This window comes from Tursiops truncatus, chromosome X (genome assembly GCF_011762595.2).
Source record: "Tursiops truncatus isolate mTurTru1 chromosome X, mTurTru1.mat.Y, whole genome shotgun sequence".
Classification (NCBI taxonomy): domain Eukaryota; kingdom Metazoa; phylum Chordata; class Mammalia; order Artiodactyla; family Delphinidae; genus Tursiops; species Tursiops truncatus.
Window position 1 is genome coordinate 126,811,435 of NC_047055.1, and position 27,105 is coordinate 126,838,539.

Genomic DNA, 27,105 nt, shown 5'->3' on the forward strand with positions numbered 1-27,105 from the left:
TTGTCAAACACGTGCTCTTCTGGAGGGTGAATAACGATTTTGATTTTTGCCATGTGTGTTCACAAGGTATCCTAAATCTTGATGTGAACCTGTGACAGCGGTGAATTTTTTGAACACGCAGCACGTTGAAGCCCTGTCCCGTGAATGTGTTCCCACATATGATAGTGTCCAACGGAGGCCAAGCCTAATGCTCTGAAATATCACGATGCTTTAGAATCCATCCGCTGAAGCACTCAGATAACGGTCACCAAAGCAGCTGATATCTTTTGGAAACAGCTGTTCTACTTCTGTTATTTTATTCAGAATCCTAAAGTGGGTGCGGTTGGCTGAGTAAAGCCCCCGTCTCCCCAGATGTCTGTTCTCGAATGCTCGGAACTCATGAGTATGTTAGCTTATGTGGCAACAGGGACATTGCAGGAGTGATTAAGGGTCTTGAGATGGGGAACTGACCCTGCGGTACTCAGGTGGTCCCTGTATGTCTTGACAAGCGTCCTAGTAAGAGGCAAGCAGGAGGGTGGAGTTAGAGAAGGAGATGGGGGGAGAGATTGAGAGACAGAGAGACAGAGAGAGATTGAAAGAGTGTGTGCTCCTGGTTTTGAAGATGGACAAAGGGGCCATGAGCCTTTGCTGAGCCAAGCCGTGGAGGTGGCCCCTAAGAGCTGGAAGAGACAAGAGGACAGACTCTCCTCTGGAGCTTCCAGAAGGAGCACCACCCTGCCCACCCATTTCAGAGTCTAACCTCCAGTGGACACGGGTTGCAGGGGTGTACCGTGTGATGAGAGGGGAGAAGTGGCCAGAACCCCAAAGGGCAGAGCGAGCGCTTGGCTTGTTTGGGGCTACGAGTGGAGGGGAGCATGGTGGTCCTCCAGAAGCTGGCATTTGGGGCTCATAAATCGCAGTTGGCCCCATCTCTAACCTGCCCCGACGTGAGTTATTCTGTGACACTCTGAGCAGAAAGTGCTGGTTGATAACTGAAGCCCATTCTCAGTTGAGCTCAAGGTTTTTGCCTTTTGAAGAGGGTGATAATGTCCCCAGATTAGTGTACAGATTACGTCTGCTAGCCTTTCATTCAGCTAGGTGTGGCCATGTGACTAAGTTCATAGGATTTTGGTTAGGAGCACTGTGGGACATTTAGGAAGGCTGCTGAGAATATTGAGTTGGAAGGTAGGCTCTTCGGGCGTTGTTTTGTTTTGTTCGGTTTGTTTTTAATTTTTGGCAGGGCTGCCCGGCATACAGCATCTCAGTTCCCTGACCAGGGATTGAACCCTGGCCCCCTGCCGTGGAAGTGCAGAGTCTTAACCACTGGGCAGCCAGGGAAGTCCCAGAAGGTAGGCCCTTTGATTCCACGCTGCTCCCTCATTTCTGCTTCCAGGGATGTAGACACGATGGCTGGAGCTTCAGCAGCCATCTTGAGCCACGTGGCAAGCTTGAGGGTGGAAGTCAACACGTTGGAGTGTTGGAGCAGAAAGATCAAAGAAGTCTAGACTCCTGAGCGTCTTGGAGTCACCGCTGTGATCCTTATCCTTATTCCAAGTTGCCTGTAGTTTTCAGGTTTATTGTTTTTACTTTTGTCCTCGCTGAGCCTGATGCTCACCTGCTACTAATTCTCTTAAGATTAAGTACCTGGTGCATCTCACAGAGACATCTGGCTGTCACCAAGCGTTGTCCACTTTCGCAACATCTTATTCCGTGGTGATTTCCATTTTGAACCCGCTCTGCATCTCTAGCTGATTTGCTCTAGATGTGAAGCTGCTGGTGAAGACTAATTATTTGAGGCAACCAAATGCTCCTACAGTTTAACCCAGAATGGGATTATGTAATTGTCAGTTTATTGTGCCCCGTGGTCAGACTGGGAGCTGAAGACTACAAGTCGACCCTGGGAAGGTGAGAAATCTGTGTGTGTGCACACTTCAGGTGAACTTCTCTGGGGAGTGAAAGGAGAGAGACCCTCCTTTTCTCCCCAGAGCACCACGCCCTCCTTCAGGGGGTGTGTACTGAGCCCAGAGTGTGAGAAAATGAGCAGCCTTCCAACTGACTCGAGAATGTACACTGGCCACATCCCTGCTGGGGTCTTTGTAGAGCAAGGGTCCCACGCCGTGAAAAGCGTAAAGCGCCCAGTCTGCTACCGCTACAGCTGTCTGCTTCACGACATCTGCTTTGTGACATTCATTCTTTGATGACCGACCTTCCCCTTTGGGGGTGGTGAAGGGTCAGAGAATGAGCTGCGAAAACCTGGAAAGCCCATTAAGGAAACCTCTTAAGGTCCCAGCGACCATGGGTCGTCAGGCTGAGCTGTGCTTTTCGGCAAGAAACACCCCTGGAGGTGTGTCTGTACTTTGCTTGCAAGCATCCTAATTGGCGTGGAGGTCAAGGACAGTGACGCTTCCTATGTGAGGAACGGCGAGGGTCTTCAATCAGGAAACTTTGGCCCAATGAAAAAGGTGGAAGCGACAGGGAGCCTTTGGCCCGTTTTATCAGTCAGGCTTTCCTTTCTTCCTGAATTTCACTGACCCACGCACCTTTTTGCACGATGATGGGGTGTGAGGCTGGGATGAAAACGGCCAGAAGTGAACACCGAATTGAGTTGTAAGCCACAGATCCCTGAGGAAGGAAAGGATTTAGGCAGGCACCTGTCAGAGGCTGCTGGAGGTGTCCCACCCAGGTGTCCCAAAGGACGAGATTTAACGCAGGACCCATTACAGAGCGTGGGCTCAACACACGACACAGGAGGTCTGGGGACGTTTCTCCAGGACGCTGTTTCTAACTTCGGGCTGAAGACACAGGGAGGAGAAGAAAGTCGCTGGAGGCTTTTGAGATACAGGATTGTGGAGAGAGCTTGGAGGGACGTGAAGGACCCCGTTAATTTGGGGGTATATGTAGGGACCACCGTGAGCTTCTTGTCGACGAGGTCCAGAACCACCTGTAGCCCTTGGGTGTCTGTCTGTCCTACCGAAGCCAGGGCTCCGTGGAGAGTGATTCTGAAGACATCCCTGTTTCAGAACACTGACCAAGGCTCACAAGGGAAGAGACAGGAGTTCGGACACACAATCAGTCACGAAGCTCTCTCCATCAGACACACACACACACACACACACACACACACACACGGGCACAGAGCCCGCAACTCACACACACACACACACACACACACACACACACACACACACACACACACACACACACACACACACACACACACACACACACACACACGGGCACAGAGCCCGCAACTCAGGATGACAGACGGAAAAGCAACCCGTCCAAGTGCCGGCAAACAAAGGTGACCCAGCATCTCTCCGGACCCGCCGCAGACTTTCAGGGCAGAGCCTTAAGATGTCAGTCTGCCTGTGCCGGAGCCCGACACGGACTCCCTTTGCGTCCCGCTTACCATTTCCCTTCTCCTGGAGCCTTGCTTCTGCTGCCGCAGGTCGACGCCGGCACCAGAGCCTTTGTCTCCCGGAGGCAGGGGAGGGTGTTTCCGCTTCCAGAAGTGGGTGTCCTGGGTGTTCTGTCTTGCAGCCACCTCTTCAGAGCTCCCTGACCTTCGGACCAACTCCGTTATTTATCCTAGTCGGTGTCATAGCTTCTTGTAGCTGAACCACTCGGGCGAGGCGGACTGCCTTCAGGGTCGGGGTGTGAGTTACCCCACCAGGACCACAGGGTCCGTCTTTTCTCTACGGGGTGGCTGGCTGTGCGGGGTAACTGCCTTATCCGTCCTTCTGCACATGCGTGTGCTCCTCTCTCCCTTGTTTTGTAATCTTCAACTTGCTGTCTCTGGGTCCTCACCTCCTTGGCGTTCCACGTGCTCTACCTCTGTTTTATCTCATCTCTGAATGCATGTTTTTAGGGGGTCTGGGTCGACGACTTTTCAGAGGTGTTAGGCTTCAATTGTAAAGTGATAAACCTTGGTCACAGACTCAGATCTGAGATGCCCTGTGGATATGAACACAGGAAAGATGAGGGCGGGGTGACTGGACGCCTTTCCTTGGAGTCCAGCGTTTAACCTGGTGTTCATTTCATAGGCTCTTTCTGAATGTAATTTCAAACACTATATATAGACCACATCTTCTTTATCCATTCCTCTGTCGATGGGCATTTAGTTTGCTTCCATGTTCTGGCTCTTGTAAATAGTGCTGCTATGAATATTGGGGTGCACGTATCTTTTCAAATTAGACTTTTCCCCGGATACATGCCCAGGAGTGGGATTACTGGATCATATAGCAAAGGGGTTGCTGTCTTGAAGCCAGGAGAAAGGGACGACGTTTACAAGCTTGGGTCGTTTTCACCTTGGGTTTCCTAACTCTTTGGTGAGTCTAATCTCATCGTAGGAGCACCATAGAACTTAACGTTTGCTGCAAAAGCGCATCGGCAAGCTTGATACGTTCGTCCCGGTTGTACATACAGAGAACACCAAGGCTGTTTCTCTTCAACCTTCTGGAACTGAGATGACCTTTTAAAACCCCAAACAAGTAGACTGACAGCAAAATCAAACCATGTGAAGTAGCACTTAAGGAACAGAACACATCCGCCACGGCGTAGTTCAGGTTGCCAAGGCAACAGGTTTTTAATTCACAGGTGAATGAACCCCACATCTATCTTCCCTTATAGATCTGAGGTTTCTAGAAACTAAAGTCTGCTTAGAAACACACATGGAGAAAGTAAACATTTCGTTATCTGTTAACAAAATCGCACATAGTAAATTCTGACCAGCTGTAATTATCCGGATGTTTTAAACAAAACCCTCTTCTTTCTTTCAAAACAACCCAACATCGTAAAAGCCAAGCATGCTGTATCCTCAGATGATCTCAGAATATCCCTAGTTTCCCACTTGACTGGCACTGTTGGAAGTGAATTACTCATACATAAAATGCTGGGTGTGGGATTTATCTTTCCAAGAGGTTTTTTTTTTTCCTTGCCTACCTAAATGTGTTTGTATTTTCTTGTTGAAATATTGCATAGTCTATAATTTGTTAAAAGGAAATATTTAAAAATGAGTTGTAAATCTGAGTACGTGAGCTGGGCCAAGGTTCTGCGTGACATAGAAAACAGCCCAGCTCCCCTTAGCCGGTCACTCAGAGTTTCCTCCAAATGGACACCAACTCATGGTCCAAGCATCCCGTAGTCAGTTTCCAAGGGTCAGAGCAAGGGTTGTCCAGCTCTGTGTGAAAATTTCCAGAATCACTTATCTCCGAGGCAGCCCATCTGGTGTGATGATACACATGGTGAGACATCCTACTCTGGGGTTGGGCTACGGTTGGGGTTGTTGTAAAGTTTACGTCTTGTAGACTTTGTTATAAATTCAGCTCCATCCTGAAGAGCAGTCCAGACGAATGCGGACTTCCCCGTCCCTAGAATGTGCTTCCTGTCTCTTTGTGGAGTTGCCTGGGTCCCACTCTTCAGGGCACAACTTGGATTGTCTTGATAGCGATGGTCGCCGTTTACATGGCATACTCTGGGCTCTCAGCATCCCGTGTCAGGGCCACACGGCGGAACAGAGCCCTCCCCTAGATTCTGAACATCTGAGAGCGGGAGGTGACAAAGCGTCCTTCCTTTCATGACTCTGTCTTTCTAGCAACATTGCTTCTGGTTATATTCGCTGGATAGCCTCCTGGTTAGGAGTTGATTAGATGAGCCATATGGGACTGAAGGATGGCTAGACCCTCTTGGGTTGGTTGGATCTAACCTTTTCTGTGTTTCTTCAGTTCGGGGGGGATTTTCAACTGTTAGTTGTCCAAATATTCTTTCTCCTTCTCTTCCATTCTTTCTCTTCTTTCTGTCTGGGGCAGTCATTGGAGTTTCGCTGGACTTTTATGACCTTCTAGATGCCTTTTGAAAGGCTTCTTAGAGGAGCATCTTCTCAGTTGTATTATTGGTTCAACAATTCCCTAAGTAAAGGACACTGTATAGTTACCTCACATGTTGAATTATTTATCACAATTTTTAATTTATTTATTTTGCGGTACGCGGGCCTCTCACTGCCGTGGCCTCTCCCGTTGCGGAGCACAGGCTCCGGACGCGCAGGCTCAGCGGCCATGGCTCACGGGCCCAGCCGCTCCACGGCATGTGGGATCTTCCCGGACCGGGGCACGAACCCGTGTCCCCTGCATCGGCAGGCGGACTCTCAACCACTGCGCCACCAGGGAAGCCCTTATTTATTTTTGACCACTGTGTGGCTTGTGGGCTCTTAGTTCCCTGACCAGAGATTGAACCTGGGCCACGACAGGGAAAGCACCGCATCCTAGCCACTGGACTGCCAGGGAATTCCTTTACTTATCACAAGTTTTAAAATTTTCCACAAGCTGGGACCATGGCAAAGGACGGTAGAAGTTATAATGTCCAGTTTCCAAATTCAGGTTTTCTTTCCCTTTCTTTCTCTTTTTTGCTCGTTAACCTCTCATGAACCCACATGTTAGGAGAGTGGTCTCTGTTTCCACCTGGATTTAGCTGCGTTGAAGAAATTCATGGGGGACTTACGTTTCAGGGATATTGTGATATTTGTATTGACTGCCGTTGCATTTGCGGGAGGACTCCCGGCAGTTATCGTGGTGGCATCCTGTACAGAACGACCTTCCCAAATTGGGTTCGGATCTCACTGTCTGCCATCCACTTGCAAGAGGGAGCCCTGATATCTGGAGAACTCAGTCCTTCTTCCCCACGCCTCTGCCACACGAGACTCCCCCAGCAGCAATCCATGTGTCTCTTCCAGGACTTGACGCTTTATTTTTAAATCTCACAACAAATACTGGTGACAGGTCTTATCTCCATTTTATAGAGGAAGAGGGAACGTTTTGAAAAAGCGTAATTAATGTACTCCAGAACCAACGGCAGAGCTGCCGTTTACATGTTAGTCCTCACGCATAGCTGTGTACTGTGGTCTCCCCCGTGCACCAGTGTCTCTCCATGCACTCATGCACACGCCACATACATTTACACACACACACACACACACACACACACACACACACACACATACACAACCATTGGCTCCTTTTGTTTCTTTGGACACAGAAATGAGCTATTCCCAGTGTGCAAAGTAGGAACGGTTAAGTGGGAAACTTAACTTCCTGCTTAAGTTTCAGTCTCTCCCAAGGGTTTTTATTTATTTAAAAAAATTTTTTTGTCTGCATTGCTCAGCTTGCGGGATCTTGGTTTCCTGACCACGGATGGAACCCGAGCCTTGGCAGTGAAAGCCCAGAATCCTAACCTCTGGGCCACCAGGGAACTCCCCTCCCAAGGGCTTTTAAAAAGAATAAGAAGTAAAGAGATTGAGACAAAGCTGAAGGGAGATCTCCCCGTAGCATCTTAGGGTGTGAGGTGATCTTGCACGGAAGGGTCAGTCTGGGAAGAATGGAAGCACCCATGTTTTGTTTCGTTGTTTTTTTTAAGGTTTAACTTTATTTATTTATGTTTGGCTGCGTTGGGTCTTCGTTGCTGCGCGCAGGCTTTCTCTAGTTGCGGCGAGCGGGGGCTACTCTTCGTTGTGGTGCGCGGGCCTCTCATTGCGGTGGCTTCTCTTGTTGTGGAGCACGGGCTCTAGGCACGCGGGCTTCAGTAGTTGTGGCGTGCGGGCTCAGTAGTTGTGGCTCGTGGGCTCAGTAGTTGTGGCTCATGGGCTCTAGAGCGCAGGCTCAGTAGTTGTGGCACGCGGGCTCAGTAGTTGTGGCTCGTGGGCTCAGTAGTTGTGGCTCGCGGGCGCTAGAGCGCAGGCTCAGTAGTTGTGGCGCACGGGCTTAGTTGCTCCGTGGCATGTGGGATCTTCCCCGACCAGGTCTCGAACCCGTGTCCCCCGCATCGGCACGCAGACTCTCAACCACTGCGCCACCAGGCAAGTCCCGTGACTTGTCATTTGATGCTGCTTCACCCATGACTGCCAACCGGACGCCCAGGCATCGGTAGACGTCAATGAAATAGATTGAAATGCGTGAATTGTCATCCATAGACAGCGTGCAGAGTAGATGCTGGAGGCCCCAGAGCTCCCTGAAGCTGCATCCCAAGACTTAGCAAATGCTCTCACATCCTGTTTTCACAAACCACAGAGGAGCCAGTGTAATTTCCACCCAGTAGAGATAGTGCCGCTTAGATCAGCTGCAGGCAAGGCGCAGCCTCCCACTCCAGCTTCTACAAGAGTTGGCTGGGAGGACAGTTAAATGGTCCCAACCCACTGATGGATATTCAAAATGAAATTATCCTTTCTTCCGCTTGTCCGTTGCTCCCCAGATGTGTCCTTTTGTCATTCACGGAGTCGTGAGCCATGGTCAAGTGGAAATTTATGGGTTTTTTTAATTTTTAAAAAATTTTTAGCGGGATGTATTTGTTTTACAATGTTGTATTCGTTTCCGGTGTACAGTAAAATAATTCACTTATACACATATGTATTACACATCTTCTTTTTTTACGTTCTCTTCTTCTTTACACTGTGTCTTTTTAGGTCTTCTGCCCGTGTTTGGATTGGGTGGTTTGTTTTTTTGATATTGAGCTGCATGAGCTCTTTGTATATTTTGGAGATTAACCCCTTATCAGTTGCTTCATTTGCAAATAACTGACACACACACACGACTACATATAAAATAGATAACTAATGAGAGCCTGCTATAGAGCACAGGGAGCTCTACTCAGTGCTCTGTAATGACCTATACGGGAAAAGGATCTGAAAAAGAATGAATATATGTGTACGTATAACTGATTCACTTTGCTGTACCCCCTGAAACTAACACAACATTGTAAATCAACTGTACTCCCATGAAAATTAACTTGAAAAGTCCATTTAAACTATATTCTGAAGCACAGGAAACCCCATCCCCATGAAAAAAAAAATGATACTGGTGAGGTCTGAGCTCTTACCCGTAGGGGAATATGGAGGAGAGGAAATTATCCAAAATGATGATTGATGAAGCACCGTGCGAGAGGTACGGAGAGCAGAAGAGGATACGGTGTTGTGGAGATCAGAGAGGAATGGTTTCTGGGGAGAAACAGCAGTGAACAGCTCCAAGAAGATGGGTTCTTGAAAATGGGTTCTTGGGTTGGAAAGGAGGTCGTGCCGTATTTCCCGGGGCAGCATCACAGCAGTGGTGGGTTGGGCTGAGCAGTCAACGTAACGGGAGAGAAATGAGAGTGTGGTCCATGTTCGAGAACATTCGGTGGGGACAGGAAGGGGAAAGATGGGGACAGTAGCTTCAGGGAAGGAGGAGGGAGGTCTCGGGAATGTCTGAGGATGCCTGCCAGTTCTTTTTTCCTTTGAAAAATGCCCAGCCCCATCTGACATCTGGCATTTCTGTCGCGTTTGTGGAAGCAAAGGAGAAGAAAGGGCGGAAGAGAATGTCAGGGAGATGCCTCACGCAGAGAGGAGTGGGTGGACAGCCGTGGTGGGAGAGGCAGGAGATGTCTGCGGTCAAGACGTGAATTATGAAGGGGCCAGATGGGGAGACTGGAAAGAGTGAAGAGGATGGAGTTTGGGAGGGACAACTGGACACTCACGCTGGAGATGCCGCTTCTCGTGAAGATATGCCACCAGTGCTGCATCTAAGATGGACGGAGTGCGCCTTGAGTGAAGCTGATGCCGTAAAGATGACAACGTCCCCGAAAGCTGTCCCCATTCTTATTAGCATTTCTTCACGTCCCTTGATAGAATGACAGGACATTCTCATTGATGGCTTTTTACCCTCTTCCATGCATTTCCCTTGGTGTGAAACGCAATGCTGAGTAAGCTGTACGGCTTCTTCTCTTTTCTTTCTTTTTTCTTTTTTTTTTTTTTAACTTCACAGAACTCCCGATGTCCCATCTTTCTACAGGCATCAGATTGATGTCATCTAAACCTCGGCATATGCTTTTCGTTAATGATGGAAAGTTTCTTTCTCATCACCAAAGGAGTTTATGAGAGGCCTAAGGGTATAAGTGAAACACTTTATTACTAAAAAAAAAAAAGAAAAGAAAAGAAAATTACCTGTGTCTTTGGGAAAATTATCTGGAGATATGAAAACATATAGGAAAGTTAATAAAAAGGAATTCTGCACTGTTTCCATCACATGTTCCATCCTCTGTAATGTAATGTCTTTTGTCAAGTTACGAGAGCAAAGCGTATGACGCTTAATCACAGCATCTTGAATTCATGTGGAGAGGCTGCACATGTGTCCAAATGTGCTAGATGGACAGATTCTGGAAGTTCCAGATGTGAAAATTAAAAAGAAAAGAAAATACAGTTCATCCCCCGAAGTTCTGTCAGAATCCCTTAGGACTGGTTCATATTTCTTACTCTAGTAGGAATGTTTACTAACACTACTACGGGAGAAATACTACTCTGGGAGAAGCTAGTTATCTCGAAGGCATCTCCGCCGCCATGTTTCAGTGGCCGTGAAAGATTTTCTCTTCTTTCTGGGAGAGTTGATATTTGCTTGGCTTTTCTGACCAACTAACATTTTGGACCCATGCGCTTGTCCCAAGGTCCCTTGCATCTTGCCTTCCAGGAGAGAGCAGAGCGGAACAGAAACGGAAGAGGGTGGATGCGCCCGGGCTCAGGATAACGGAGGGGAATCGTCCACTGTGAAAGATAACTTCATTTTCTCTTGGAGAGGCACCACGAATGGGGGAAACGGTGGCTGGGCATCTGGCCCCAGTTTGTCCCTCTAACCTCTTGGGACCTCTCTGAGATATCTATAAACTCTGAAAGGGAAAACTCCCAAGGTTCGTTTTCATTCTAGCAAACACTGCTTGTTTCCCTTCCAGCAAAGAAATGGCATTCACCGGGTGGTCACGATGCATCCGCATTCCCACTCTTCCAGAGTAATCATTAAAAAAAAAATCACCCCTCAAAGTTGTGACAGCTTCTTCCTGTCATAGCCTGAATCAGTGTCTGCAGAGACAGCAGGTCTCTGTCTCTAGAACTGGGGAACGTGACCTGATTTGGAGAAGTCGTCTTTGCAGACTGTCACCTTCAGAACTCAGCCTTGTCTGAAAATCCATCCAGTCAAGGTTAGATTTTTTTTTTTGCTTTTATTTATTTAATATTTAATTTTTTTATTGAGATATAGTTGATTTACAGTATTATATTCGTTTCGGGTGTACAGTGCAGTCACTATTTTAAAGGTTTGTAGTTATAGAATATTGGCTTTATTCCCCACGTTCTACAATATATCCTCATGGCTTATCTGTTTTACACATAGTAGTTTCTACCTCTTAATCCCCTACCCCTCTATGGCCCCTCCTCCCATTCTCTCTCTGCACTGGGAACCACTAGTTTGTTCTCCGTATCTGTGAGTCTGCTTCTGTTTTGTTATAGTCATTCATTTGTTTTATTTTCTTTTTAGATTCCACATATAAGTGGTAACATGGAATATTTGTCTTTCTGTGTCTGAGTTATTTCACCTAGTATGATCATCTCTGGGTCCATCCATGTTGCTGCAAATGGCATGATTTCATTCCTTTTCATGACTGAGTAATATTCCATTGTATACAGGTACCACATCTTCTTTATCCGTTCCTCTGTCGATGGACCCTTAGCTTGCTTCCACACCTTGGCTACTGTAAATAGCACTGCTGTGAACATGGGGGTGCATGGATCTTTTTGAATTAGTGTTTTCATTTTCTTCAGATACACAGCAGGTTTGAAAAGGGGGGATGAAGGTCCACAGCAGAACATGAAGAGGGAAATCCTTTCCTAACACGTGCTAGGGGTAGAGCCGTGAAGTTGTCCCTGGGATTCCCGAATCCTGAGCACCCAGGCCATGCTTGCCCATCCGGACCCCCGCCCTGCCTGGCCCCTGCCTCGGAACCAGGAAGCTCTAAAAAGCCTGAGAGATCGAGGCAGGTCACCAGCAGAAACTGGAAACAAGTGCTCCGTCTTTAGATGTAGGTCACTGCTTCTCCCCGTGGTGGAAAGCACGCACCGTTCATCATCCATCTGGCGTATCAGTTGAGCAATGCCTGGCAGCTGACCACAGCCTCCGCCAAAGCTGTCAGCCGTGGGGGAGGTCAGCCTCGAAAATAATTCTCCAAACACGTTGGACCTCCCGATGCTTTCAGTGTGGAAAGCTAGAGTTCATTTATTAACAGCGTACGTGCATGTCTCCTGAGGAGCAAATGAGAAGAACGTGGTCATCTGCTCTAGGCAAGCGCGACACAAAAGGAGGTGGAAAGAAGTCCCCTCTCGCAGAGAGGCTGTGGGTTCCTTGCAAAGGTGTTGTTACTATTTATGGGGAAGGTCATCAGTTTTTCTGAAGTGAGTGTGCTAGCAAACCGAGAATGTTAAAGGAAGAAGGGTTTTTAAATTTGATATATGACACTTACATGTAGAAATTGCAATTTTTCTTTAATTAACTGATTTATTTATTTTTGGCTGCATTGGGTCTTCGTTGCTGTGCGCGGGCTTTCTCTAGTTGCAGCGAGTGGGGGCTACTCTTCGTTGCGGTGTGCAGGCTTCTCATTGCGGTGGCATCTTTTGTTGCGGAGCACAGGCTGTAGGCACGCGGGCTTCAGTAGTTGTGGCGCACGGACTCAGTAGTTGTAGCTCACGGGCTCTAGAGCGCAGGCTCAGTAGTTGTGGCTCACGGGCTCAGTAGTTGTGGCTCGCGGGCCTAGTTGCTGCGCGGCATGTGGGATCTTCCCGGACCAGGGCTCGAACCCGTGTCCCCTGCGTTGGCAGGCAGATTCTTAAGCACTGTGCCACCAGGGAAGCCCAGAAATTGCAATTTTTAACTCACGTGAAATGGCTATTCTCTAATTGCTGGGTTACTCTACATGAGACATTCAACTGCATGGGTGTGGGTATGAGCATAAATGCATGTAACATGCAACACATATTATTGTAGCTCTCTGTCATCTACCAGTGTTTCATATCTATCAATCGTCTATCTACTGTCATCTATCAAATCTATCAATCTTTCCTCTATCCATATCTATGTATCTGTTATCTATCTATCCATCCACCCATCATTTATCTGTTCTATCATCTATCTACCATCTATCGAATCTATAAATCCTTCATCTGTTCATATCTATCTCTCCACCTATCACCTGTCATTTATCTGATATATCTTTCTTTCCATCCATCCATCCATGTATCTATGTATCTATCTATCCATCCATCCTCTATTTGTCTGTCTGTCTCTCTCTCCATCCATCCTTCTATCTGTTTATCTATCCATCCATCCATGTATCTATCTATGTATCTACCCATCCATCCTTCTGTATGTCTGATTGTCTGTCTGTCTGTCTACCTATCTATCCATCCATCCTCTATATGTCTGTGTCTGTCTGTCTACCTATGTATCCATCCATCCTTCTATATGTCTGTCTATCTACCTACCTATCTCTCTGTCCACCCTTCTATATGTCTGTCTATCTATCTGTCTATCTCCCATCTCCCCAGTAAATCGTTCACACATGATACCCTCAGTGATTCTGCCATTGTTCTCATTCTTCAGGTGAAAACGCACCTGATGCAGTCACCATCTACCTGAGGAAGGGGACACAGCCATAGGAGATGGAGCTGAGACGTGGCCTCACCTACCCTTTTCATTCAAGGTGTGTGATTCACAATCACACTTACATTTGACCTGCTCCAGGGTCATGGTGACCCGTATTCATTTGTGTACACAGCTGTGTTCAGTTTTGTTATTGTTCTGTAGAATACCTTGCAGTAATTCAGTCAGCATTACAAATACCCACTGGGTATTTCATTTTATTCCACCTTACTGTTACTGTTCAGAGTCCCTGGAATACATCTTTGAACCCAGTTTTTTCAGTGTGTGAAAGAGGTCTCTCTGACAGGGGACAGACGGTGAATTTCACTTGTGTGAGCTTCTCAATCACAAGGATTCCAAGGGAGTGGGAATTTACAATACAGTCGGCTTCTAGAGAAGCCCATGGGAGCCCATATCAGTGCCCTGCTACCTTGGACCAGCGCTTACGGTCATGGCTAAATTGGGTTCTTTGTTTTACTGTTGATGTAATAATCAGTTACTATCTGATTACTATTAAGCTCTTGGACCTATTCCGGATGTAGTTTAAACACATCTCACTTAATGTTCTCACCCCGCCCCCAGGAGACCGGACTCAAAGGGATCCGTTTTACCGTGGGAAGCAGCCCAGGCACCAGAGCCCTGTTTCCATGGCAGGTAGAGGTAAGTAAGGAAATGCCACACAGCGGTTCTCATTGCTTCAAATTATCTTTGCATGAAAGACGTCTTGATACTTCACAAAGAGAGTGCCTTGCTCAAATCCAGATGTTTTATGGGAGAGTGATGGAAATATTTGTATGGCTGAATTCTAAGTCTGAATTTGAAGCATTTCCTTCGCTCAAATGTTTGAGGACTTTTTAAATTTTAACTTTATTATTTTATTGAACTGTAGTTAATGTACAATATTATATAAGTCACAGGTTGTACAATGTAGTCATTCACCATTTTTCAAAGTTATACTCCATTTATAGTTATTGTAGAATGGTGGGTATATTCCCTGTGCCGTACAATATATCCCTGTAGCTTATTTTCTACATCATAGTTTGTTCCTCTTAATCCCCTCCCCCTATCCTGCCCCTCCCCCGCTTCCTTCTCCCCACTTGGAACCACTAGTTTATTCTCTGTATCTGTGAGTCTGCTTCTGTTTCTGTTTTATTCCCTAATACTAGTTGTATTTTTTAGATTCCACATATAAGTGATATCATACAGTATTTGTCTCTGTCTGTCTTATTTCACTTAGCATGATGTGGAGAGAACTTTCATTTATAGGGACGATATCAGCTGTACTGAGGGACGCTCACCACCCAGTCTGCCATGAGCCCCCATGACAGATGTATAACCATCCTGTTTCCATGGCCAGTTATTAGGCCAATTGTGCATCAGCCCTTACCCAGGCACAGAAAATGTGGATTTTTCCATGCCTTTGCCAGACGATACGACGTTAAAAGCCATTCATTTGGGTCAAGCAACCACCTGAAAGATGCGATGTTTGGGGAGGTTGGCTTGAAGGACCATGGCTCGTAGATAGCGTAGCTGTTACTTTCAACTCACCCTGGACCACCCCAAAGCTGAGTTCTTAGACCACTGCTGTTGTAGTTCTCCACAGAATTGCTACCTCTGCACAGCACTTTGTTAGTACGCACTGGGTGTTAAAATGAAAATATTTGTAGCAGAGTGCATTTCCAAATTATGTCACTGTGTTCCCTGTGGGGGAACTATTGAAAACATTTTGGGGATTAATGCCTCAGAGATATGACTGGAACAGATTTTCTTCCCAGGGAGAATTGTTGGGAAATGGTTATTCACAGAACAGAAGAGGTATCACTTTTTCCTTTGGCTGTCAAGAAGCTCAGAACTCAATTATTTTTAAAAATCTTGTCATTGTGGTGGACAGGGACCTAAAGACATTGCAGGTGAAGGGGTTGAGGGAAGAGTACTTTTTAAAATATTCTGTCTTCTGAGGGACAGGGATAAATTGGGAGATTGGGATTGACACATACACACTACTATATACAAAATAGACAACCAATAAGGACCTACTGTAGAGCACAGGGAACTCTACTCAGTACTCTGTAATGACCTATATGGGGAAAGACTCTGGAAAAGAAAAGATACATGTGTACGTATAAGTGATCCACTTTGCGGTACACCTGAAACTGACAGAACATTGTAAATCAACTGCACGCCAACAAACCGCTTAAAAATAAATAAATACATACTCTGCCTTCTAAAATCTTTGTGATGGTCAGATTCAATTTATATTTGTTTGGAGAATTGCAGACATATACAAAAGCAGGGAGAAGAGTCTATTGTATCCCTCGTATACCCATTGCACTGAGCGATTACCACCCCCTGGGTAATCTTGCTGAACCTATAGCCGCACCCACTCCCCTCCTTGGACCTCCAGACTCTCCTTGAGGCTAGTCACAGGCGTCAGACAATTGCATTCAGTTATTTAATGTTATCTCATTTTGTCCTGCATATTCTTAAGCAATAGACACAGTACATGTAAGGCATGTGGTGGGGAGGCAGGCAGACACGTGCATATTTGCACAAACTCACGTGTTTTTCCCATGAGTCACTCAACTTCTGCAGCCGTGCTTGGGTTTGCACTCACTCTCAGCCTTGGAAACTGGCCCGAGACCACCCCTTGCTGGTGAGAGGGTGTCCGGTTGCCAGGTCTGTATGGTGTTGATGGCTCTTACCCGAAATTGTTCCTTGCCTTGGACCCCAATGGCATCTTCCAGAGTGGAAAGATGCAATATAAAAATAAAAGTATATCTCCCGTTGGAGGAAACCAATAATTCTTTTCTTCCCTCACCCTCTCGTATCTGGAGTCACTACCAAGGACTGCATTTACCAAGCAGACGATGCTGTCATCCTCGGGATTCTGGGAGGAGAACCCATCCTATCCTAGCATGAGATGACACTGCACGTGTGCCACCTGCTAAGATCAAGAGGTGACGTGAGTCCAGTGCTTCTCAGTACTTCTCCCCTCGTCTGGGAGCCGAGAAGCCCAAAAGCCAGAGAGACGACACTTGCTCTCCAGCTTTTCTTTTCTTCAAAACGCCATGACTGCTTCCATGATCCCGCCTGCCTTCATCCTTTCAGCTCGCTTCTCGGAGTCGTTTCCACATAAACCACCACCTAATGCACTATGAAATCACCCACGACGCCGTCCTCTGGAATGCGCTTCGGGGTAACAGCTGCCGTTGGGTTTCTGCTCTTGCAAAACTGGTACTTATGGTAATCCATTTAGCAATTCTGATTATCTCAGTTTGTGGGAGCTTGGCAAGGAGCTGACATGGCCTGGCTGCTTTGCAGAAGGAAAGATAATGGACTGAGTTTTCCAGAAGGAGATGACTCAGCGCCTTGAAAGCTGTGCGGAGCAGGGCTGTGCGGGGCTCGTTAGAGGGGAAATGGGATCTCTTTCGGGACACACCCATTACTGGCGACAGCTGGGGCTGTCAAGGGCGGCATGGGCCTTACAGACAACGTGTCCTCAAAGGTGGAAAACCCTCAGAAAAGCATCGGGAGATGATGTCTGCGGAATCTTCCATAGGAGACTTCTGCAGAATAAGGTGTCATCCCATCACAGCGACGGCACAGCTAATGGTTTCTTAAGGTTTTTGCTTGGCTTCTCCTCAAAGAGGTAGAGCGCGACTTGGCACCCGTGGTCTGTGCAGAGCCAGGGAGGAACTACTGGGGGCTTTCTCGGCCCTACACGTCGTCTCGACTACTCAGCTCGGCCTTGCAACGGGTACACAGATACCCGCGGTGCCTGAACGTATGCTCCTGGTTGTGTTCCAATAAAGCTTTATTGATTTGAACGTCACATAATTTTCAAGTCTCACAGACTATTGACTTTTTTCATTTCTTTTGACTTTTTCCCCCAACCATTTAAAAAGTACATACTTATTCTTAGCTCGTCCACAGAAACAGGCAGCTGGCACGATCTGCCGGGTTATTTGTTGGGTTATTAATCTACGGGTTATTGTTCTCCATCTGCTAGTATAGATGACCTGTTTTAGCATTCTGCAGGGAAACAGAACCCATCGGATATCTATCTACATGTATATATGTATATCTATATCACCTGTCTATCTAGTCTGTATGTCTGTCTATCATCTATCCATCTCAGTCTATCTAATATCTATCTAATCCAATCCTCTGTCAATCACCTGTTGACCTATCTATCTGTCATCTATCTGCTTATCATGGATCCTATCTAGCTAGCCAGCTATCCATCTATCTATCTATTTAGCTATGGACCTCTATCTCTGTCTATTATCTATCAATATCTATTCATCTGTGTATGTCTGTATCTATCATCTCTCTACTTATCTATTATCTATGTATCTATCTATCTACAGAGAGAGAGAGAGAATTGTTTACGAGTAATTGGCTCCCGTGATAATGGAGACCCAGAAGTCCCACCGTCTGCCATCTACAAGCTGGAAACCCCTTCCTACCTGCTCACCTGCAGAAGAGAGAACTGAAAGTGACTGATCCGTGTCCCAGGATACTTCGCAGCTGGGGTTGTCCCCTGCGCCAGATTCCTCCAGGTGCGTCCAGCGTCATTGCAGGAGTCCCAGAGATGCGCTAGAAAGGCTCGCCGTGAAGTACACATCTCCTGGCTAGCACCGTGCGGTGGGGTCCTCCGGAGATGCTGGGGCAGGGTCCGCTCTCCAGCCTTGGTGTCGCGGAGACTGCAGAGGGGTGACAGTGTGCTGCTTCCACGCAGAGGTCCGAGGGGCTCTGGGTGGAGCCTGGTGCTGTCGTTCCTGTCTGTGGGCCATCCAGCCTGGTCCTCCAGTACCCCAGACGTTGTTCTAAAAGCAGAACCTTTGAAACTCTAAGTGCCTCTGTGTGTGGAGGCTGATAGATTTAGGGAGGTGAAGAGGTTTGAGAAGCTGGTGGCTAACGGTGGTGCCGTTAATACAATGAATCACAAGGCAATTCGCCCATTCAGTCTGCTTCCGCTGCTAGTGCAGCTACTGTGGTCCATGGCCTTGCGGACAAGGAAGGGGGCAGATGGAGAAAACACATGCTGACTCTGCCCTCGTAATGTCCAAACAAGGACTTGCTTTTAACTGTCTGCAACTGGACTTAATTAGAACGTTAGATTGGTGAGCTGAAATCACCTGCTGGAGTTGGGTCAGACCATCAGACATGCCTGTGTAAGTGGCTTTGTTTAAATACAGCCTGCGATGGATAATTTTATCTGTCGACTTGGCCGGGCCACAGGGACCAGTCAAACGGTTTAGATGTTTCTGGGAAGATATTTTATACCTGGAATGAACCTGTGCATCAGTAGCCTTTGAGTAAAGCAGATGACCTGCTGTAACGTGGGTGGGCCTTATCTAATCAGGTGAAGAACATAAGAGAAAAAGGAATTTGAGGTCCTCCAGAGAAGAAGGAATTCTGCCTGAGTTTCCAGCTTGCTGCCCTGATGACACTTGGACGTACGACTGAAACATCAACTCTTACTGAATTTGCAGGCTGCTGGCCTGCCCTGGGGATTTTGGACTTGCCAGCCCTAAAATCATGTGAGCCAATTCCTTAAAATAACGTCTGTCCCTCTCCTGATAGATAGATAGATAGATAGATAGATAGATAGATAGATAGATAGATAGATAGATAGATAGAAGTGATGGATGGATGGGTGGATAGTTAGATAGATAGATAGATAGATAGATAGATAGATAGATAGAAGTGATGGATGGATGGGTGGATAGTTAGATAGATAGATAGATAGGTAGATAGAAGTGATGGATGGATGGATAGATAGATAGATAGATAGATGTGACGGATGTACCCAGTGGTACATTTGTAAAATTCAAATAGGTGTATGAACCCATTGACACGTTATCACCCCAAGTCTGTAGTTTACATTAGGGTTCACTCCTGGTCTTGTACATTCTGTGGCTTTGGGCAAGTGTATAATGACACGTATCCATCATTTTATCATCATACAGAGAAGTTTCACTGCCCTAAAAAATCTTCTGTGCTCTGTCTGTTCATTTCCCTTTTTCCCCTAGACCCTGGCAACCACTGATCTTTTTTTCTGTCTCCATATTTTGTCTCTTTTTTTTTATCATGTCATAGAGCTGGAATCACACAGTAGGTAGTCTTTTCAGATTAGCTTCTTTCGTTTAGTCATATGCGTTTAAGTTTCCTTTCCCAGGTACTTTTTTTTTCTTTTCTGTACTTATTTTTTTAATATTTATTTTTTTATTGGGGTACAGTTGCTTTACAATGTTGTGCTCGCTCCTGCTGCACAGCAAAGTGGCCCCACTGTAGGTATGTATACACGTGTCCCCTCCCTTTTGGATTTCCCTCCCATCCAGGTCACCACAGAGGACCGAGTAGAGTTCCCTGTGCTGTACAGCAGGTTCTCGCTAGATATGTATTTCATACCCAGCGGCGTATATAGAGTTCAGAAAAAAAATTGTCTATGTACCTATTTATAGTAATATCTATAAGCCTTTCAGGATCCATCAGGGGGATTTCTCTTTCCCCAGCATCACCTCCCCCTCTGCTGTCATCAACTGACAATCACTTTTCTGGTTGTATTCCTCACCAGTCATTTATTCCAGATGTGGCAGCTGGGCAGGCATGCACGTGGACCACTATCTCTGCACAGTTGTCATCCGTAAACACTCACTTCATTCTACAACCATTTCTTAATGTCTAGCCTCTTCACAGAACACATAGGAGTGAGGACTCACCCGATTTACCATTTTGGAAATGGTCTATAAATGTTAGAATGTGTCCTGCCGACATCCATCCTGCTATGCGCAGCTCACAAAAACCCATCCCCTCTTCCAGGATCCTGCCCTAGACTCGCCCCGCCGGCATACATCGCTTCTCTGGGCCTCCACGGTACCCAGGGGGACCCGCCCCCAACCCCCAATGGACTGAAGCGATGCCCACGGGCAATGAGCCAACCCAGCGAGGCATGAGGAAGATTGGAACCATCTGGAGAGGAAATCGCCATGAGTCTCTCTCTCTTGTGTTTTTTTTTTTTTTAATTTTTATGGGAGTAGAGTTGCTTTACCATACTGTGTTAGTTTCTGCTGTACAGCAAAGTGAATCAGCTCTACGTACACGTATATCCCCTCTTTTTTGGGTCCCCTTCCCATTTAAGTCACCACACAGCGGTGAGTAGAGTTCCCTGTGCTACACAGTAGGTTCTCATTCGTGATCTATTTTATACATAGTGCCAATGGCGGATATATGGGAGGTTGGGGTTGACATATATACTCTGTGATTCTCTCTAAATAGCCTGGGTTCGGAAGAAATGGAAGCTTGGCTAGCGGGTGGCAGGACCCCCGTGGTAGCATGGCCGTGGGGTATGCAGACTGGACAGCCAACACCTGTAGGCATCTGATGACACCTACAGCGGATACATCAAACAGGGTGGGTTGTCCACGGCTTAGACGGCTCCTTCTACCAGAAGCTCCCAGGCGTGTCTGATTGGAGCTGAATCATGACAAGCCAGAGTTGAACTTGCTGGGATAAGAGCCTGTTGCCAGACATCACTGTCTCTGTGGAGATTTAGGGGAGCAGCAGGGACCACCCTCCTTGGCCACTAGTTCTGGCATCATGGAACCCACCTTGTCTTCTGAGAACAGATGGGCTGCATGGGGAACAGGTGAACCACTGAGAAATGCATGAAAGATTCTCACAGCCGTTGACAAAGGATAAATCCAGGACGAACATGGTGGTCGACCTCTCTCTAAAAGAGAACGCCCGACCTGGGCACATTACCTTATTTGTGGTATTTTCCACCTTCTGATCATTTAGAGCAGCTCGGGGATAGGACGGCTTTGTTCTAATCATTTGAGAACTTGGGCTTACACTCTCCACCCCCCGACCCCGTTCCAAAAAAAAAAAATCCTCCAAATCTCTTCTTACCCTCCAGTTTTCCCCTTCTGAGAATGGTCCCACTGTAGTTGAACCTTGAACCACGTGGAGGTTCAGAGCACCAAAAATTCGAGTATAACTTAGAGTCAGCACTCAGTGTCCATGGTTCCTCCATATACGAGGGTTCATCTAACTTTGGATCGTGTGGTACTGTCGTACCTACTTAGTGGAAAAAATGTGCTTAGAAGTGGACCCACGCCGTTCAAACCTGTGTTGCTCAAGGGTCAACTGTATATGTGCATAATTATTCAAGTCAAAATCTGGAAGTGGGTGCTTATTGATTCCTTTCTTTCTGTCCTGGTCCGAATAATGGTAAACCTTAGAGAATCTACCAACAAAGCAATACCCAGCCCAGCCACTTCTCCCCAAACCCACTGTGACACTTGGGTTTCTCCCTCCTGGTGCTGAATCCGCTGGTCATGCTGGATCCAAGGTGTTAATGCACGTCAGACTTTTAGTCTGATGTTGGCACGCAGTAGGTGCTACAGCATTGTTGTCCATGATTATTCTGAGAGTAATTGCCCACCCTACCTCCCAGTTATTCTTCCATTGAATGGTTTTCCTCCAAATTGCTACCGACATAAAAGCAACCTGGCCTTTATAGTGATCAAACATCATGTATTAAAGGCCTTTCTGGGCAGAAGGATAATTCCATGTCAGGTGCAGTCAAGTTCAACCGTGTGTGACTATGAAAACTGTGATAAGGTGGGTGGTGGAATTTTTATAGGAGATGCTTGTGCCTTAGGTATCAGATACACGCCGTCATGGGAGAAGGCTCGGCAAGGGTTCATCTGAAAGGACCACGCTGCGATGTGTTTGTTTTCATTAACAGTGTGCTTGGTGTTGGAAATCTGTAGCATATGGGTGCTCGCTTAAACCAGTTATTCACTGGGTGTCATTTTCTTATAGAAACAATACTAAGCGTCTCCCCATTCTATGTTAGGTACCACGTGGTGCTATACAGTGCAAAAATTGTGCAGCCTGTTTGGCTTTCATTTTAGAAACAAAATGAGGAATAGCTTGATTATCTTGAGCACTGACCAGCTGAATTTGAAGGAGTCGCAGGTGGAGGCGTGGGTGGTGTCATTGTCATTGGGTGATGGGAGGACACCACCGTGCTTTGTTTGGGACAGATTCGGGAAAGAGAAGAAAAATGGGATATCTGTGTGAAACAGCTCTAACGTGGTGTTCTCAGACTTTAACGTGCTCGCATGTGAGTCTGATGTGGTAGGTCCGAGGCGAGACTTGAGAGCATCCATTCATGGCTGGCGCCCAGGTGATGCAGATGCCGGTGGCCCACGTGTTGAGCGGGAAGGGTCTAGAGACGTATCCCAGTGGCCCAACATAGTAGCCAGTAGTCATCCCTGCCTAACTAAATGTAAATGATTTAAAATAAAAGACAACTTCAAACCTTACTTCCTTGGTCATACGAGCCACGTTTCAAGCAAGTGCTGGGTAGCCGCCATGTTGGATGACACAGCGTAGAACGTTATTCCAGCACTGCAGAAACTTCTGCAGGACTGTGTTCGTCTAGAGGCCGGCTGTCACCCAGGAACATCTAGTTACAATAAGGCTAATGGGTTTTTAACCTTTGGAAATTTTTTTGGATTTGAAGATTCGAAGGGGCATGAGTGAATACCCACATAAAATTCTGTATAGCAGCGTAAAGCCCTTCCTAATCAGGGCACAAATATACGTCCCTCAGAACATGGGGCTCCCTAGATATTCTAAAAAGCCCTGATATTGAAGAGCTAAATCCTGAAAAATGTCCCAAATGTCTAAATATGTCTGTTACACATACTCCTGTACCCCCCATGCAGGGTAGCTGTAGAAGTCTACAGCTATTTATTTACACGTATCTGCATAGTCTCATCTTTTCTTACAATTATTTTACATTCTCTAGGTGAGCGAAAGACAAGAAGATTCGGGCTTCCCGGAAGCGGAATCACGCAGGTGAGTAAACAGCTGAAAAGTCAACCAATCGTGTTTGAAAATGAGAAACTCACGCTGGCTGCGCTGTCACTGGAGATGCGGGAGGCTGATCCCGTTGAGACGTCGGGGGCTGTGTTGCTGAGAGTAACGCGAACTGCCTTGACAAAGACCTCGGAGAATTTCGTAGACTTAACGCAGCCACAGTTTGTTTATTTTAAAGGACTCGTCCTTTGCAGGTGTTCCTACTTGAGGCGATTTCTTCCCAGCGATGAGTGAGAGATCCAGGTTCCTGGCCAAACTGGTCCTCTGCCATCATCAACACCTGCCTCCCAAGGTACCCCAGTTTTCATTTGTTGGTTGGTTGCTGTTGGTGTTTTTTGTTGCCGTCGCTTCAGTGCCGCACGGCTGGAAGAGAGAAAACACGTACATGCTTACCCATGGGAGGTTTCCATGGTGCACATCCTTCTACTCACATTCCTTTAGCCAGAACTCAACCACACAGACACATCAAACGCTGAGACCAGCTGGGAGGCGATGCCAAGCTGAGAAGAGGGATAATTTGGTTTGGGATCAGTTAGTAGCCTCTGCCCATGGATAAAACCCTCTGTTGATGCGTACGCAAGCAGTGACAAGACTCATCCCTTGCTGCCGGGACTGTACGTTGGTACAATCGCTTTGGAAGTCCATTTAGCGCCATCTTGAAAAGCTGAGGGTGACTCAGAAGTTCCCCTCATTGGTAGAAACTCTAGAGAATGTCTTGCATGTGTGTCCGTGTATAAGCATGCTCTCGGGAGTAACGCCTCTCCTACCGCAACCTGCAGGCGACCCACGTGTCTGCTGGCAGGAGAGCCGATGTATAGAGTGTGAAGTGATCGACACTGGAATATTGTACAAAAGTGAAGCAAGTTGACTGAATACATAGGCAACGTCCTCATGCATTTTAGAAATGCACAGTTGAGAGAAAAGAGTACAGGAGACCAGACAGTGTGCTATCAGTGAATAAAGAAAGCAGAGTGGAATACTAATATGTTGTTGAGAAATACAGGGACCTTCGGCAAAGGCATTACTATCTTCTTATTGCGCATAAAATTTGGGAAAATACTTAACTCTGGGGGGAGTGGTTCTCGAGGAGCATTGAAAGGAAAGGGGATCCCAGAGAGTAATAACGATTCGGAAGTGTTCCCGATGTTTGAAGCGGCTGGTGGATCCATGCTTGTTTTGTTCATTCCTTTGTCTATTCGTTACCTTCACATCACTGCATATCTTCTTTTGAAGATCGCCAACAGTTCACACAAGAAATAAGTTCGTTTTAGGTGCAATAAACTAGTTTTAGCCAGTCCTGGGTGGCTTCCCACCCCCTGGTTAATTCCCCATCGTTGAAAGGATCTTTTTGATTCACAGGTAGCTTCTCTACAACCGTCTTCTGCTGTCACCATCATTTGCGGGGCTTATTGATCAAGAGGTGGTGACCCAACCCAAACTAGGTCCATACGATTGATCCCGGAGGGAGGAAGCTCCTGGAACCCTTTCAGATTCAGGGCAGAAAACAAGCAGACTTGGCTGTTTTGTCTTTAGTTTGTAGAGGATCTTTTCTGGAAGGTTCCAGTCTTTTTCATCCATGGCTGTTCTGCAGGGTTGTGATTTTGGTGTGTCCGTGAGGCGAGGTGACCTCGGGGTCTTTGCTCCGCCGTCTTTGCTGCTTGGCCCCCGACTGGGCTGTTTGGAGCCTGAACTCAATGCGTCTGCTTCCCATCGCTACGTCCTGCCACCCCGAGTCTCCTTGCCTCTCTCTTGAGGAGACTAAGGGTGTTCGAATAGATGACTTGGGAAAGACCCTGATACAGGGTGCCTTAGAAGCTTGTTCAGTTCCCAAAGATCAGTCCCTTACTGAGAGAGTTGCCCAGGAAGCCTGCAAGTCCCGGCGCCCTGTGTCACCTCTGTCTCTGTCCGTGGCCCCATATCAGCAGCTATGTGTGTCTCCCCTGCACTGCAGGACCCATTGCCACATCTGCACCGTGGATGTTACCCTGCCCTGAATCTCATTTACAGCATCCCTCTGCGGCTTTCTGCCCTGAGAAATGCTCCCCTAACATCTCCCCCTGAGACACACATGCCTCTGCTTTTGGAATCAGCCCCAGAGATTCACCCCCTCCCTCCCTACTACTTCCCCAGCATCCCCGCAACAGAGCCAGGCACACTCCCTAGATGGTCTCTTTGCACTGTCTGTCATTTCATGATAGCCCTGGTCTCACTTCCCTACTCATCCCCCGTTTGCCCTGTGGTCTCTGAGCGATGTGAAGGTAGGGGGTGCAGCTTCTCATTTTTATCAGTCCTGCCCCAGCACCGTGCCTGCCCTCCGCCAATTACCACTGAGCATTTTCAAGAAATACCAAGGCATGAGAAGTGCAGCTCAGTGATGAACTGTGGATGCCGGTGCCTCAGTGAGCTCAAGGGTCCATGTCTTAGGTGGGATCCCCCAGAAAGCAGGGAGAAAGCAATGAGGCTGCGCTGGTCCAAGCAAGTGGCAGAGAGGGAACAGGGGCCGGGGCAGGGAAGCAGGGAGAGACAGCGCAAGGCGGGGTTACCGCTTCTGGGTATGAGCCAGGCTGACTGCTCCATCTTAGGCACCCTCTTCCCAGTGGACAGAAGGAACTGACCCTCAAACAGAGGGAGGGAGAAGAAATTACCGGCTGGTAGATGCCTGTCTGCCGTTGTTCACAGACTCCAGCCTTCCACGTGGGGTCTTAGCCTGCCCGTGCTTTTAGGTTGTAATATATCAGCTGGAAATGGAAATGAATATATGTTTGCATCTGTATACACATATAGATCTATGTGTGTGAATTTGTGAATATATATGTATATTCCCCAGAGAACATATATTATATTCAATATTAGATTTAAGATGGACATATTATATATGATAATATATAAGGCATATATATGTAATATATATAACATATATTATATGTGTCTATATATAAGTAGATATATTAACATACATAAAATAATATTATATATAATATTAATATTGCATATTTGATACATATATGTATAGCCCATTTGGGCTGTTATAACAAAGTACCACAGACTGGGTGGTTTAGAAACAACAGACATTTATTCTTCCAGTTCTGGAGGGTGGGATTTCAAGATCTGCTGGCAGATCTGGTGTCTACTGAGAGCCTGATTCCTGGTTCGTAGACGGACATCTTCTTGCTGTGTCCTCACACGGAGGAAGGGGTGAGAGAGCTCTCTGGGGTCTCTTATAAGGACACTAATCCCATCCACGGGGGCACCGCTCTCCTAACCTCATCACCTCTTCATACCATCACCTTGGGGGTTAGGGCTCCAACATACGGAGTTTGGAGAACAGAAACATGCAGACCCTAGTGATGTATATATAAGGAGATTTGCTGTAGGGAAGAGGCTCCTGCAGTTATGGAAACTGAGAAGCCACAAGATCTATAGTCAGCAAGGTGCAGGCTCAGAAGGGTTGATAGTGTCAACTCCACTCTGGGTCTGAATGCGGAAGACAGATGTCCCTGTTTGAAGACAGTTAGACAGAGAGAAGTTCCTTCCTTTCTGTGGGAGAGTAGATCCTTTTGTTCTGCTCAGGCCTTCAGTCGACTGGATGAGGCCCACCCACATGGTGAAGGGCAGCCTGCTTTATTCTGTCTCCTGATTCAAATGTTCACCTCATCCAACAAGGTCCTACTGTATATAGCCTGGGGAACTATATTCAGTATCTTGTAATAAACCATAATGGAAAAGAATCTGAAAAGGAACATATATATAT

General features: G+C 46.9%; 1 long non-coding RNA gene across 1 annotated transcript in view; it reads left to right on the forward strand.

Annotated features, from left to right (window-relative positions):
• Positions 1–18,030: 18,030 nt before the first annotated feature.
• LOC109551448 (uncharacterized) overlaps positions 18,031–27,105 on the forward strand; it is a 38,135-nt gene continuing 29,060 nt past the window's right edge. Inside the window, exons 1-3 of the long non-coding RNA XR_002178227.3 lie at positions 18,031–19,000; positions 20,283–23,333; positions 23,549–23,646. This is a non-coding gene — a long non-coding RNA (uncharacterized lncRNA). The remainder of the gene's footprint in view (positions 19,001–20,282; positions 23,334–23,548; positions 23,647–27,105) is intronic.